General features: G+C 37.0%; 1 protein-coding gene across 10 annotated transcripts in view; it reads left to right on the top strand.

Moving 5' to 3' along the window:
• Positions 1-15081, top strand: part of EIF3E (eukaryotic translation initiation factor 3 subunit E) — a 227839-nt gene that overhangs the window by 8125 nt on the left and 204633 nt on the right. For all 10 annotated transcript variants that reach the window (XM_057307685.1, XM_057307677.1, XM_057307676.1 and 7 more), the window contains exon 2: positions 1062-1171. The gene's annotated coding sequence lies outside the window, so the exon portion shown is untranslated. The remainder of the gene's footprint in view (positions 1-1061; positions 1172-15081) is intronic.

Genomic DNA, 15081 nt, shown 5'->3' with positions numbered 1-15081 from the left:
CTACCTTTGATAAATTACCTAGGATTTCATATTTCTTTTTTTTCAGTCAGATTCCAAGTATATACAAGTAATTTAGAATTTTTAAACATCTTTCCAAGAATAACAGTATAACTCTGAAAAATGGCAGCATTTCTAAAATTCTGTAACTCAAGATCTCCGTGAAGTACTGAAAATTCCAAAGATATTGTGCTCACATTGTCCCTTGATAATTCACTGGATAGCTGCCATACTATCATTGATGATTGCTTGTTAATAAACTTAAGCAAGGCCATTTTTGTTAATACTTGCCCCCCAAAACAGAAAATTGATTACAGGTCTGAAATATGAATGGTGCATAAATTCAAAGACCCTCACTGTCAACCTGTACTTCTTCCTACTGAACACCAAGGCAGTCCTAGTTAGCATTTGCTGTGCTGCACAGATGCCCTTCTAGAAACGATATTACAGGTGCTCCATATCCTGGGCTGCCAGAATGAATGATATAATGAAAGCAGTACCTAATGGAAGAAGGCAGAGTGCTTCTCAGACTCAAATGAATAGCAAAGTTATTGAGGGATTGTACCTTTTAAAGAAAGAATTAAAGCAACAGAAGAGTATTGGTGAACAAAACTTTGGCAGTTATTTTCAGGGAAAAACTAGCCACATGGAATACAGAAGCTATGAATCTCAATGCACAAATTCAGTTGTGCAAGAATGAAATTGCATTTTTATAAAACTAAATTTCTAATTGGGGTACCTTCTTGGAGGAAGACAAAAATTTAATCTCAGGTTGAAACTTGCCCCTGCCTTGCTGCCTTCTCCTTTTTCAAGACTACTCTGACTTGTGTGAAAGTGATGTTTAGAATGTTGAACTAACCATAGGGCAAGGTCACTGACTGTGGTAGTATCCTTTAAGATGGTCCCCAATGATTTTCACCTTCTGGTTAGCACACCCTATATGAGTCTTTCCCACATTGAATAGGGGTGACCTGTGTTATCAATAAGATATTTCAGAAATGATGCAGTGCAACTTTTGAGGCTGTCATAAAAGGTATTGTGTCTTCTGCCTTGCTCTCTCTTAGATCACTCATTCTGGGGAAGAAAGCTCCCATGTCATGAAGACAATCATGCAGCTTTACAGAGAGAGATACGTGTAGTGAGGAACTGAGGTCTCCTGCAACTTGCAAGCCATGTAAGTGACATATCTTCGATTGGTCCTCCATCCCCAGTCAAGACTTCAGACCCAGCTGACATTGTGACAGCAGACTCATGAGATACATTTAGCCTGAACAGCTCAGCTAAGCTGTTGCCAAATTCCTGACCCATGGAAACTGTGTGAGAGAACAAATGTTTATTATTGCTTTAAGCTGCCAGTTTGGGGAATGAATTCTTATACAACAACAGGTAACTTAATACACCAAAAAAATCAGAAAGGATGCAGACAGTGGCTTATTGCTTACACAGCATCCTGAAGCCTCCTCTGCTATCCCAGGCATTACTCTTTGTTTGGGGAGGGTAGGTGATTCTGGGTAAATGGCTATTTATCAGTGAATGTAAAGTACTTTGATAACTTATAAACCGGTACAGCCATACCAATTATATATCAGTCATGCTTATGTAGTCTCGAGGCTTTGAGAAGCCCACCTGGTCTTCCAGTTAGCACTACAGCCCTTGTTTCCCTCCACAAGCACCTCCAGGTGTTGTGGCTCTCCTAACTACTTTTGAATCACATGGGAATTTGAGGTTCCCTCCCTCTGCATTACTTCCAATCTTTTATTTGTTCTGGGTGCTCTCACCTCCTTAACACCCTGACTAGACAATACGGCTTCTCTCCCTTGGAGCCTCTAAACTTGAATTTTATCAGCTCCCCTTGAGGCTCATCTTCCTTACCACTCCTGCCTCCATTCCCCAACCCTATGAGAGCAATATTTCAGTCTCAAGAGAAGTACCCCTGCAGTCTCAGTGCTTTATTCCCCAAGAATTGTCTTGTGATTTTTCCAGAGGCACCTACGTATATCCTCTCTGATGAGTTTTGAAAACCAAAGCCAAAGAGATGAGGTTCCTGACTTCCCAGTTTTCTCCCCTGACACTCTCTCCCAGAGACAGTAATTCAGGGCCTGGAGGACGGTGAGGCAAGTTTCACTCTCAGAGAGATGGGCAGAGAAAGAGAATATCACTTCTTAACCTAAAAATGTTATCCCACTGCCCTGTCTCTAGAGAAATTAATGTCTGCCCGCTAAAGAACTATTATATTAGCTGGGACGTGATTATTTCATCAAAGTTTAACAGGCTTTAGTTAATGGCTCTTTGCTCTGATTCCATGATGATAAAGTAACACTTTGGTTTGATTTTCCAAGTACCTAGACATCTTGAAAACGGTACTTTCCTCACAAAGCCAATATACTATACTTCATATTTTGTATCTCTTTCCTGGAGAGATCTTTGCCTGACTTCCCCCCTTCGGGGTTAGGTGCCCTGCTCATATGCTCCAGTATTTCCTCTCCCTAAAAGCACTTATCCCACTGTGTTATAATCATTATATATCATCATTTGTGTCTATGACTAGACTCTAAGCTCCATTCAACATCTGTGTGTCATGTTCATGATCTGTCCCCAAAGACTCAATAATTATTTATGGAAGGGCAGAAGCTCCATTAGATCAATGCTCACTGATTTAGGGTTTTATGAACCAGTAAAATTTCCAGGAAAAAGGTAAAGGAGCCAGTATAAGTTGCCAACTTTTTATTTTGCTAAGTGAGGACATTAAAAGTAATAACTATAATTTAGCTTCACATAATTTCATCTTAAAGTTGCTATTTTAACACCAAAGGAGTTATAGGATTCAGTAGGAACAGTCCCTGAAAAGGAGTAAATTTAACTTCTTTACCAGAAACCAGTGACAGCTTCTACCTGAATTGGCACCACATGGCAGACACTTTTGAGAACTGCTGAAAACTTCTTAAATCCCTCCTATTCTCAGATAAATAATTTGAAATGGTAACTCACCTATGTTCAAAGTGGGAAATTCTAGATTTTTTTTTTTAATGAAACACTCCCAAGTAGCTAACACTTGGTTTCCTATTCTTACTATCTATGTCTTTAAAGAAAAAAAAGTCATTGAACATCTTGGCACATGATTCACAGCCGGGACTTAACTATCCTCTTAAAGATTTTTTACTCTTTCCCAGTAAATCCCTGAAGGAGTGAACATATTAGAAAGTAAGAACTACTGTAATTTTGTTTGTCTTTAAAACATGCTTGGGGAAGGGTTGCTCCAGGCTGAGCTAAGAAGAAAAATAAAATTATAGTTGAAGTATCACATGATGCAAAACATTTCTGGCAAATTTATGTTGAATATAGCTCTTGTCTCATAAATTCAGCCAAATTCATTTTGATTAAGTTTTACACTAAAGCGGGGCGCCTGGGTGGCACAGCGGTTAAGCGTCTGCCTTCGGCTCAGGGCATGATCCTGGCGTTGTGGGATCGAGCCCCACATGGGGCTCCTCTGCCATGAGCCTGCTTCTTCCTCTCCCACTCCCCCTGCTTGTGTTCCCTCTCTCGCTGGCTGTCTCTATCTCTGTCGAATAAATAAATAAAATCTTAAAAAAAAAAAAGTTTTACACTAAAGCAACACAAATGTATTATTAGTGTTTCATTTTGCAAATCACAAAAATTCTTGACAGAACAGTGGACACGTAAAGAGCATTTTCATTAGCATTTCATTTCATTCAACAAAGTTCATTTTGATTAAGTTTTACACTAAAGAAGCACAAATGTATTATTAGTGTTTCATTTTACAAATCACAAAAATTCTTGACAAAACAGTGGACATGTAAAGAGCATTTTCATTTCTGGAGCAGAAGGTATTTATCTCTGCAAATAGGTGTGGTATCGACAAATGGCTGAGACAATAAAACACAGAAGCCATATTTCTATTTTAAATGTCACTTATTTTGAGAACCCATGGGATAAATTACAGCAGCCTTTGAGAAAGCAAAGACATTAAAATTAGGAGATGGAAAAGATGAAATCAGTGATGATGTAATCTAGACCCTTGATGACACAGGAGACTCCCTTAAAGAGTCTGCCTTCATGCTGTGTCTTTTGTAATGCTTCGGGCAAAGAGAGATTTCTGAATCTGACTTGTGCCTTCACAAATCTGCTTTCTTCTTATTTTTATTTTGCTATGTATTATAATTTCCTTGCTGACCTGAGGGAAAAAAAGAGGCCTTAATATTCTGATTTTAGTACATTTTTTCTTACAGTAGTACACCGAATAGAATAGTGAAAGTAAAATCATGTTATTTTTTGTTATAAAACAATTTCATAAGTAAGTTTCACAGCTAAAGTCCAGCCTCTCAATAATATACGTCAAACAATATCCATATGTAGGAATAAAGATTAGAAATCTCATGAATTATAGATCTCTATACATTGTAAACTCTCAAGATGAATTATGCTTTTTTTACGTTGTGTTTTTTGCCTCATCAGCATTCTTTGAAAATAAAAGAGCAATACATTTAACTCAGGTTTGAAATGCACAACATGTATAATCTGACTTGTGAAAAGTAATCTATTTTAATGTATTGGCTGTCCCAATTATGATACCACCTAATATATTAATTTAAGGAATAACTGAGTAGCTAAAAATGGTATTTATGATTATTATTAATCTAGCCTGATTCAGTATGAGTATAGGGCATAAAAGGTCACACTTACACTATATATTTTTTAAAATGTAAGCTGGTCTTGCAGGTTTTCATTTAATTCGTGAATAGCTAATAACACCTTTAACCATTAATCTTGAACGAAAGTTTTCCCATTCTAAAAATGTTAGGAAATGAAAAACAAAATGATGTTGATAATATCATTTTTTGAGAAATGTTAATGATGGGAGTCAAATATTTTTAAACTATCAGGAGTTAAATTTGGTTTATTACTTATAAAAACAGTTATAATTGGCAGCATAATATCACTAAGTAGATACTTTAGTGTCGACACAAACAAGCTTATCAACCTGAGCTGCATGCTAAGCACAATTAACTGAAAAACCAAAGTTCAACCAGAGTACACTGGTCTAATTCTGAGAGTTCTTCTCCCCAGTTTCAGATTATGGTCACTTTAGAACAATTACATGAGTTAACTTAAATAGACAATATTTTTTAGTTAGAAAAGATAAATAAATTTTTTTTAATTTGAGAGGATAAAAGGTCTATATTACTCAAAGTATAAAAACTCTTTCTGTTGAAAGACTCAGATAGCTGAGCTTCTGAAATATGTCGTTGAATTACCAGTGGATAAATCTATGAGGAGACCATTGTTTCTGAAGAAATTGTCACCAAGGAATAGACACTCAAATGAAATTGTAGGCACACAAATAGTGATCTGAATAAATACAGGACACAAATATACAGACATGCCATTTCTCACAGTTACTGCTAAAAAAGAAACTCAATTAAGTTGTTTTTTTTCAATTGCAGTTAATATTTAAAACAGTGATATTCCTTGGAATCCTAAAATTTTGACTTGATTTCTGACTTTACCAATTGTTCATAACATGATCTGGCGTAAGTCCTTGGCAATCTCATTTGATAGAAGATAATAATACCTACCTCAGAGGGTTATTAAGAAGATTAAATGTGAAAATGGCTGAAAGCATAGCACAATACCTGACACATGAATAAAAATAAACTTTAAATGGTTAAAAATAATCACTGTAATGAAGTCGTCATTTCATAGACTAGTTCTATTTTCTTTTCCATTCATCATTCAGCTCTAGTACAGAATGATCTAGCAAACTGTGTAATATTTCCTTGGTGATAGTTAAATAGAAGCCTGATAAAGATTTGAAAATAATATCTTGGGAGAAGCAAAGATAATTTCTATTTGTTGCATTTTTATCCACATTTACAAATCCATCTCTTTAAATTTGTGAAATCGGCAGGCAGTTGTCTTGAATTTTCAGCCAGATATCCAGGAAACCTGTATGGTTTCATAAGTTTATAAAATAAGCAACTGCCTACTCTAAACTAACCCGTCTATGAAGATGTGGAATGCAATGAGATTATAATCACACCTGTTCTCACATCTCTTCCAACATATAACCTAAAACCAAACCCCTTTTACCCATAAAAAACACTACTGATAAACCCTGCTAACAAAAGGTTTTTTTCTTCTGTCTCTTCTCTGAAATTTCTCCTTAATGTCCTTAGGAAAAAAGCCAGGGTACAAGTGTCATTTAACATAATTTTATTTTTTTTCAGCTTTAAAAGGAAATGAAAGCAGTTATCAAGAAAGGAACATATGTGATATTTTAATGGGAGCTAACATAATGCTAGTTCACATACCTTGTGTATTAGAATCTAAGTATTTCTTCCAGCCCATCATTCATCCCAACCCCATTCCTTAATACTTCTCTACATAGGATATAAAATAGATGGGGATGCAAGAATTGGCTTCATATGGTTGAAAATATAAATGTAATTTTTAATCCTATAATAAAAGGAAAGCAACAGTAGCATAAACAAATTCTGGAAAGCTTTTCCTGTAACACAGGATCTACTCTCATACCATTAACAGCCATAGTGAAAATCTTCAAGTAACAACTCACATCACCGGGCAATCATATTGGCCTTAAAATGTTGGTCAATTGTGGGAATGTCTCTGGGATGAAAAATAAGACTAAGAAGTTTCCTATAACTTCCCTGATTTAGAATTTTGCATGCATGTGAAAAAAGTTCAAGAACAGGAGAAAAGACATACATTCTTCTTTATACTTTTCACATTTCACCACTTCATTTGGGATACCTGTCAGTCACTCCAGTTTGTTTGAAGTGTCTATTTTGTTTGGAGGAACTGGGCTAGGGATGGAAAGAGACCTCGTCTGAGTCCTTATCAAGTTAGCTGAAAAGTAAAGCAAGTGTGTTAGTCAATTTGCTTATCAATCTCTTCTCTCCTTCCACAATAACTGCCAGGGAGTATCAGGTCACATGACAGCTCCCCCAAACACAGCCCACAGCTGATTGGATCAATTGTGGGTACTTGACTCAAGCTGAGCCAATCAGATTCATCTTCCAAGCATTTGGAATTAGAATTTAGAAATTCTACTTGACAACTTTGGACCATTTAGGAAGAGGACGTAAAGCTGACCCTGGAGTGACCATGTTTGGGCTTGTATAAGTGAAACACAGAAATCTCCATAGAAAAAGAAAATATTGGTTCAGGCACATAAAAAGATGAAGAAATGAGAGTCCCTTTGGCCCTGGAAGGAGAGAATAGAGAGAATGAAATCAACTGCCTTGGGTCTTGATGGCGTTTTATTCCTTGTTCCAGTCTCTCAAAAAACTGGCCCCTAAGTTTTTTAAATAGTGTTTTATCCTTTAAATGAATGTCCCATCATTTCTTAGCTAGTTTGTCTGATTCTCTGTTACTTACAACCAATGACTAAGGTAGGAAGTAAGCCTAGTCTTACTTGAAAACAAAGTTTTGCAGAGAAATACTCTTAAAGAGTTACTGTAATTCACTTAGTAGAATGTGTATGACATTTGGATCTCTTTTGTTTTTAAAAAGTTAGTACATATGTAAGTGTAAAGATGCCAAACAAAGTCGTAAATTTCATAAATCAAGGCATTAACATAATGTGAAAATAAGAGAAATATTATTTGATCATACTAAAAATAACTATTATAAATGAAGTCCAGCTTTACATTTAAAAGTTCTTTTAAAGTTTACATATAAATGAAATATATAAGTTTTGGCTGTTTTCCAGTCTCATTTACCCTTTGTTATAATCTTAGATTTTCCTTTTTGTGTTAATTAGATTTTTATTTTCATCAAAATATGTACACAGTCTTTATTAAGGCAAATTTCACTAAAATTATAATAAAGCCAATCTTCCTCTCCCAAACCGAACACTGAATTCTTCTAAATATACATTTTCCCCACTATTTCTATATTTCTTAATAATATAGATTACTGCTGTCTCAGTATAGCAGTGGTATCTCTGCCAGTGCTTTTTTTCTGCTCTCCCCATCCTTTTTATATAGGGTTTACTTTATCAAACACCCAAATACATTTGCCATTGTAGGTCGTAGAGCAATTCTTCCCTCCTTCTCTACAACATTTCATTTCTTCCTGGAATTAGTAACTACTTAAACTTTTCATTTGACAGTTTTTGTTATTCATTTGTCTAAATTTACTGCGTTTTTTCAATACTGTTTTATGAGGGCTCAATTATCAATTTCTTCCTCCTCTGCTTTTATTTCTTTTCTATGCCCTGTTCCAATCTGGCTTCTCTACACATTTCAGTTCTGGGGAATTTTCTTGTGTAATTCTTCAGATGATTTCATTTCCTTCATTTTTTTTGTTTGCTAGTCAGATCCCTTGTTGGATTCTCTAAGTTCTTTGCTTTTCATCTCTTGTTTCCCATCTCCTTGATCTTTCTGTTCTATCTGGGAGATGTCTTCAATATTATCTTCCAAATCTATTAAATTGGTGTTTTGGGCTATCTTATTTTTCATTTCCAAGTCTTCCGTGTTCTCTTCTTTTTTTAATAGCATGTTGTTCTTGTTTTAGCTAGCAATAATCAGTTATCAGAGATAAGCAGATATCAGATATCAGAGATAAGCAGTTATCTCTCTGAGAATATTCCTTAACGTATGATCTGCTCCTTTCAGTGTCTCTATTTGCTCTAAGTATTTTATTTTCTCTTATCTTTTCTAGTGTCTAACTTTCATATAGAAGACTTTACTCAAATGTCTTCTGATACTTAGCTGTCTGTTTTATATTTAAGTATAAGATACTAGAATGCTATATGGAAGCACTATGTGTTTGTGATGAATAGGGTGCCTGCTTTTTTTTTTTTTTTTTTTTAATTAGGATCTCTCAGTGTCTGTTTCATTAGGTCTTTTCTTTGGGGTCATTTGGTTCTCCAGAAAAGCATTCTTTTATTCTCCCACCTGCGTGAGTATGTCTCAACACCTATATTCCAGGAGCAGGGTAGAGAAGGGGGCCAGAGTCCCACCAATCAGTACAAAAATTTGGACTTAATCCTTTTGACTTCAGCCCCATTTCCCATCCCATTCCTCACACTGATTAGTGTCCCTGGTCCAAAGCCTCTTGGATGTAGTAATTTATCAAGAAGCTAAAACAGTTGTATCTTCCAAGGTAGAAGTAGGGAGAAAATAGGGAAGGAATTACTTACCTTAGGAGTGTGGGGGAGTAGACAAAATCTGAGGATCTAGCTACTTTCAACAGTTTTCTTTGTTTTTAGCATTGAGTTCATTATCAACTTCCCCAGTATGTTATGCCTCAATGTCCTAAACCTTTCCAGTATTCTGTAGGGTGAATTAGACTAAAAAGAAAGAAGGAAGAAAAAGACAAAAAGCATGTTTTTTTACAGATACTTCCTATGTAGGCACCCATGTTAATAGCTTCTTTTACTGAACACCACTCTCCAGCTGCTTTCCATCTCTCAGAGAATTCCGTTGAATTCTCTCATCATCTTTCTCTCCCTTCATTTTTTGTTACTCTTTTTTGTTTTCTTTTTATTCCTTTACTTACTTTATTGAAGCTTCAGGAGAATGAGGAAATAAAGGCATATTTAATCAGAAGTTTTCACTTCATGTAGTATAAATTTAGATTCCCTTCTAAAATATGTTTCTGCTCATTGCTCTTGCCAGATCCTGAGTTTATCCCCAGGGTAAAATACTTTAGGGATGTCAACATGAAAAAAAAAAAAAGAACCCTAGCATGATGAATTTTCCTGAATTGACAATAGAGAAATTTCAATAATAATAATGTTCTATAGCTTTCCTTAGCAAAAAGCATGATATTAACCAACAAGAAAAAGCACACCATAATAGTGGTAGCCATAGTTGGCAGAGTTGTGAATTTTTAGGCAGTGAACACACCGGCTCAATGAGTGAAACAATGATTCAGTTAATATGATCAAGCTGATTGATGGAGCTCTAGTGACATCCCCAGAGGAAGAATACCCTGTGTTTGCCACTGGCCCTATCACTGTGCTCTGCTCTTTAAACTGAAACTTTAAAAATACAGAACAGAATTTTAGTTCACCATAGCTACTCTTCATCACCAGAAGTCATCTGAACTTTTAAACATTGGCCAAAGCTTTCAAATTACTTTATCAGAGTCTGAGGAAAGTCTAGTTATAAACTATGTGCTAAGTAATATCAGATTAGTTAGGAAAATAGCTTAGTCCAGTTTACCAAATAAGCATGTCCTTTCTTTTTTTTTTATTTTAATGTTTTTTTATTATATTATGTTAGTCACCATACAGTATATCCCTGGTTTCTGATGTAAAGTTCGATGATTCATTACTTGCGTATAACACCCAGTGCACCATGCAACACATGCCCTCCTTACTGCCCATCACCAGTCTATCCCATTCCCCCACCACCCCCCCGAGGACCTCAGTTTATTTCTCATAGTCCATAGTCTCTCATGCTTCATTCCCCCTTCTAATTACCCCCCTTTCTTTTTTTTTTTTTTAAGATTTTATTTATTTATTTGACAGAAATAGAGATAGCCAGCGAGAGAGGGAACACAAGCAGGGGGAGTGGGAGAGGAAGAAGCAGGCTCATACCGAAGGAGCCTGATGTGGGGCTCGATCCCATAACGCCGGGATCACGCCCTGAGCCGAAGGCAGACGCTCAACCGCTGTGCCACCCAGGCGCCCCTACCCCCCTTTCTTTATCCCTTTCTTCCGCTACCTATCTTCCTAGTTCTTATGTTCCATAGATGAGAGAAATCATATGATAATTGTCTTTCTCTGCTTGACTTATTTCACTTAGCATTCTCTCCTCAGTGCCGTCCATGTTGCAGCAAATGTTGAGAACTCGTTCTTTCTGATAGCTGAGTAATATTCCATTGTATATATGGACCACAACTTCTTAATCCAGTCATCTGTTAAAGGGCATCTCGGTTCCTTCCACGCTTTGGCCATTGTGGACAATGCTGCTATGAACATTGGGGTGCATATGGCCCTACTCTTCACTACATCTGTATCTTTGGGGTAAATACCCAGTAGTGCAATGGCTGGGTCATAGGGTAGCTCAATTTTTAACTTTTTAAGGGACCTCCACACTGTTTTCCAGAGTGGCTGTACCAACTTGCTTTCCCACCAACAATGTAAGAGGGATCCCCTTTCTCCACATCCTCGCCAACAATTGTTGTTTCTTGCCTTGTCTATTTTTGCCATTCTAACTGGTGTAAGGTGATATCTTAGTGTGGTTTTGATTTGAATTTCCCTGATGGCTAATGATTTTGAACATTTTTTCATGTGTCTGTTAGCCATTTGTATGTCCTCATTGGAAAAGTGTCTGTTCATATCTTCTGCCCATTTTTTGATCTGTTTATTTGTTTCTCATGTACTGAGTATGAGAAGTTCTTTGTAGATCTTGAATACCAGTCTTTTATCTGTAGTATCATTTGCAAATATATTCTCCCATTCCGTGGGCTACCTCTTAGTTTTTTTGACTGTTTCCTTGGCTGTGCAGAAGCTTTTTATCTTGATGAAGTCCAACAAGTTCATTTTATCTTTTGTTTCTCTTGCCTTTGGAGACGTGTCATGAAAAAGGTTGCTTTGGCCAATGTCGTAGAGGTTGCTGCCTATGTTCTCCTCTAGAATTTTGATGGATTCCTGTCTCACATCGAGGTCTTTCATCCATTTGGAGTTTATTTTTGTGTATGGTGTGAGAGAGTGGTCAAGTTTCATTCTTTTGCATGTAGCTGTCCAATTTTCCCAGCACCATTTATTGAAGAGACTGTCTTTTTTCCACTGGATGTTTTTTCCTGTTTTATCAAAGATTAGTTGCCCAAAGAGCCGAGGGTCCATTTCTGGGTTCTCTATTCTGTTCCATTGATCTATGTGTCTGTTTTTGTGCCAGTACCATGCTGTCTTTTGATCACAGCTTTGTAGTACAGCTCGAAATCCGGCATTGTATGCCCCCAGCTTTGTTTTTCCTTTTCAGCAGTTCCTTGGCGATTCGGGGCCTTTTCTAGTTCCATACAAATTTAAGGACTATTTGTTCCAGTTCTTTGAAAAATGTCCTCGGTATTTTGATCGGGATAGCATTGAAAGTGTAGATTGCTCTGGGTAGCATGGACATTTTAACTATGTTGCTGCTTTTGATCCATGAGCATGGAATATCTTTCCATCTTTTTGTGTCTTCCTTAATGTCTTTCAAGAGTGATTTATAGTTTCTAGAATATAGGTCCTTTACGTCTCTGGTTAAGTTAATTCCAAGGTAACTTATGGTTTTTGGTGCTATTGTAAATGGGATGGATTCCCTAATTTCTCTTTCTTCAGTCTCATTGTTCGTGTAGAAATGCAACTGATTTCTGAGCATTGATTTCGTATCCCGCCACATTACTGAATTGCTCTATAACTTCTAATAGTTTGGGAGTGGATTCTTTTGGGTTTTCCTTGTAGAGTATCATGTCATCTGCGAAGAGAGACATTTCGACTTCTTCTTTGCCAATTTGGATACCTAGGATACCTTTTTGTTGTCTGATTGCTGTTGCAAGGACTTCTAGTACTATGTCGAATAATAGTGGCGAGAGTGGGCATCCTTGTCGAGTTCCTGATCTTAAGGGAAAGGCTTCCAGCTTTTCCCCATTGAGAATAATATTTGCTGTCGGCTTCTCATAGATGGCTTTTATGAGATTGAGGAATATACCCTCTATTCCTACACTCTGAAGGGTTTTAATCAGGAAAGGATGCTGTATTTTGTCAAATGCTTTTTCTGCATCAATTGAGAGGATAATATGGTTCCTGAGTCTTTTCTTGTTGATATGATGTATCACGCTGATCGATTTGCGAATGTTGAACCACCCTTGCATCCCAGGATGAATCCCACTTGGTCATGATGGATAATCTTTTTAATGTACTGTTGGATTCTATTAGCCAGGATCTTGTTGAGGATTTTGGCGCCCATATTCATTAGGGAAATCGGTCTGTAATTCTCCTTTTTGATGGGGTCTTTACCTGGTTTGGGGATCAAGGTAATATTGGCCTCATAGAATGAGTTTGGTAGCTTTCCTTCTGTTTCTATTTTTTGAAATAGCTTTAGGAGAATAGGTATTATTTCTTCTTTGAATGTTTGGTAGAATTCCCCAGGACAACCATCCGGGCCTGGAGTTTTGTTATTTGGAAAGTTGTTTATCACTGATTCAATCCTTTCATAATTAATTGGCCTGTCTTAAAAAATCAATTTCTTCCTGCTTCAGTCTTGGTAGTTTATAGGTTTCTAGGAAAGCCTCCATCTCTTCCAGATTGCTTAATTTATTGGCATATAGCTGTTGATAAAAGTTTCTAATAATCCTTCCAATTTCATTGGTGTTAGGCGTGACCTTTCCTTTTTCATTCATAAGTTTATTAATTTGTGTCCTTTCTCTATTCTTTTGGATAAGTCTTGCCAGCGGTTTGTCAATTTTATTGATTCTCTCAAAGAACCAGCTTCTAGTCCTGTTGATCTGCTCTACTGTACTTCTGGTTTCTAATTCATTGATTTCTGCTCTAATCTGGGTCAACTGCTTCCTCGTGCGTGGATTAGGCCTGTCCCTCTGTTGCTGTTCCAGCTTCTTGAGGTGAGAATATCAAAACTGCATTTTAGATTTTTCTATTCTTTTGAGTGAGGCTTGGATGACTATGTATTTCCCCCTCAGGACTGTCTTTGCAGTATCCCATAGGTTTTGGACCATTGTGTTTTCATTCTCGTTGGTCTCCATAAATTGTTTAAATTGAATTTTGATTTCCTGGTTTATCGAGTCATTCCTGAGCAGGATGGTTCTTAGTCTCCAAGTGTTTGAGTTTCTTCCAAATTTTTCCTTGTGGTTGAGTTCCAGTTTCAGAGCGTTGTGGTCTGAGAATATGCAGGGGATAATTTCAGTCTTTTGGTATCGGTTGAGACCTGTTTTGTGTCCGAGAACATGGTCTATTCTTGAGAATGTTCCATGGGCATTAGAATAGAATGAGTATTCTTTGGTTCTGGGGCGTAGTGTTCTATATATATCTATGAGGTCCAACTTGTCGAGTATGGCATTCAAAGCTCTTGTTTCTATATTGGTTTTCTGCTCCGGTGCTCTCTCTATTGCTGATAGTGGATTGTTGAGGTCCCCTACTATTAGTGTATTTTTATCTATATGTCTCTTTATTGTGGTTAACAATTGGCTTGTGTATCTTGCTGCTCCCCTGGTGGGGGCATATATATTTATAATTGTCATATCCACTTGTTGGATACATGCTTTAAGAATAATATAGTGCCCTTCTCTGTCTCTAACTGTAGTCTTTAGTTTAAAATCCAATCTGTCTGATAGGAGAATTGCTAGCCCAGCTTTCTTTTGAGGTCCATTGGCGTGAAAGATGGTATTCCATCCCTTTACTTTCAGTCTGAATGTATCTTTAGGTTCAAAATGAGTCTCTTGTAGACAGCAAATGGATGGGTCGTGTCTTTTTATCCAATCTGCAACCCTGTGGCACTTATGGGAGCATTTAGGCCATTTACATTGAGACTGATTATTGAGAGATATGATTTTAATGATGCCATGTTGCCAGTAAAGTCTTTGTTTCTATAGACCGTGACTTTCTTTTCTGTATCAGTCTTGGGGCCTTTTTACTTTTCTAGAATCCCCCTTAATATCTCCTGTAGGGCTGGTTTCGTGGTTACGAAATTGGTCAATGACTGGCGATTCTGGAAGGTCTTTATTTCTCCATCAATTCTGAATGACAGCCTTGCTGGATAAAGGATCCTTGGCTGCATGTTTTTCTCTGAAAGAGCTTTAAAAATGCCCCCCAACTCTTTCTCTCATTCCAGGTCTGTGTAGACAGGTCTGACGTAATTCTGATACCTTCGCCTTGGTATGTGAGAAATTTCTTTGCCCTGGCTGCTTTCAATACTGTATCCTTGGATCTAATCTTTGCGAAATGCACTATGACGTGACGTGGCGTAGGTTTGTCGTGGTTGAGCTTGGGAGGGGTGCTCTCTGCCTCTTGGACAAGAATGTTTGTTTCCCTTGCTAGATTAGGGAAGTTTTCAGCTACAGTTTGTTCAAATATCTCTTCTAGACCTCTGTTTTTCT

The sequence above is a fragment of the Ursus arctos genome, unplaced genomic scaffold (assembly GCF_023065955.2).
Source record: "Ursus arctos isolate Adak ecotype North America unplaced genomic scaffold, UrsArc2.0 scaffold_6, whole genome shotgun sequence".
Lineage (NCBI taxonomy): Eukaryota > Metazoa > Chordata > Mammalia > Carnivora > Ursidae > Ursus > Ursus arctos.
Note: the sequence above shows the minus strand (reverse complement) of the source record. Positions and strands in the feature narration are given on the sequence as shown.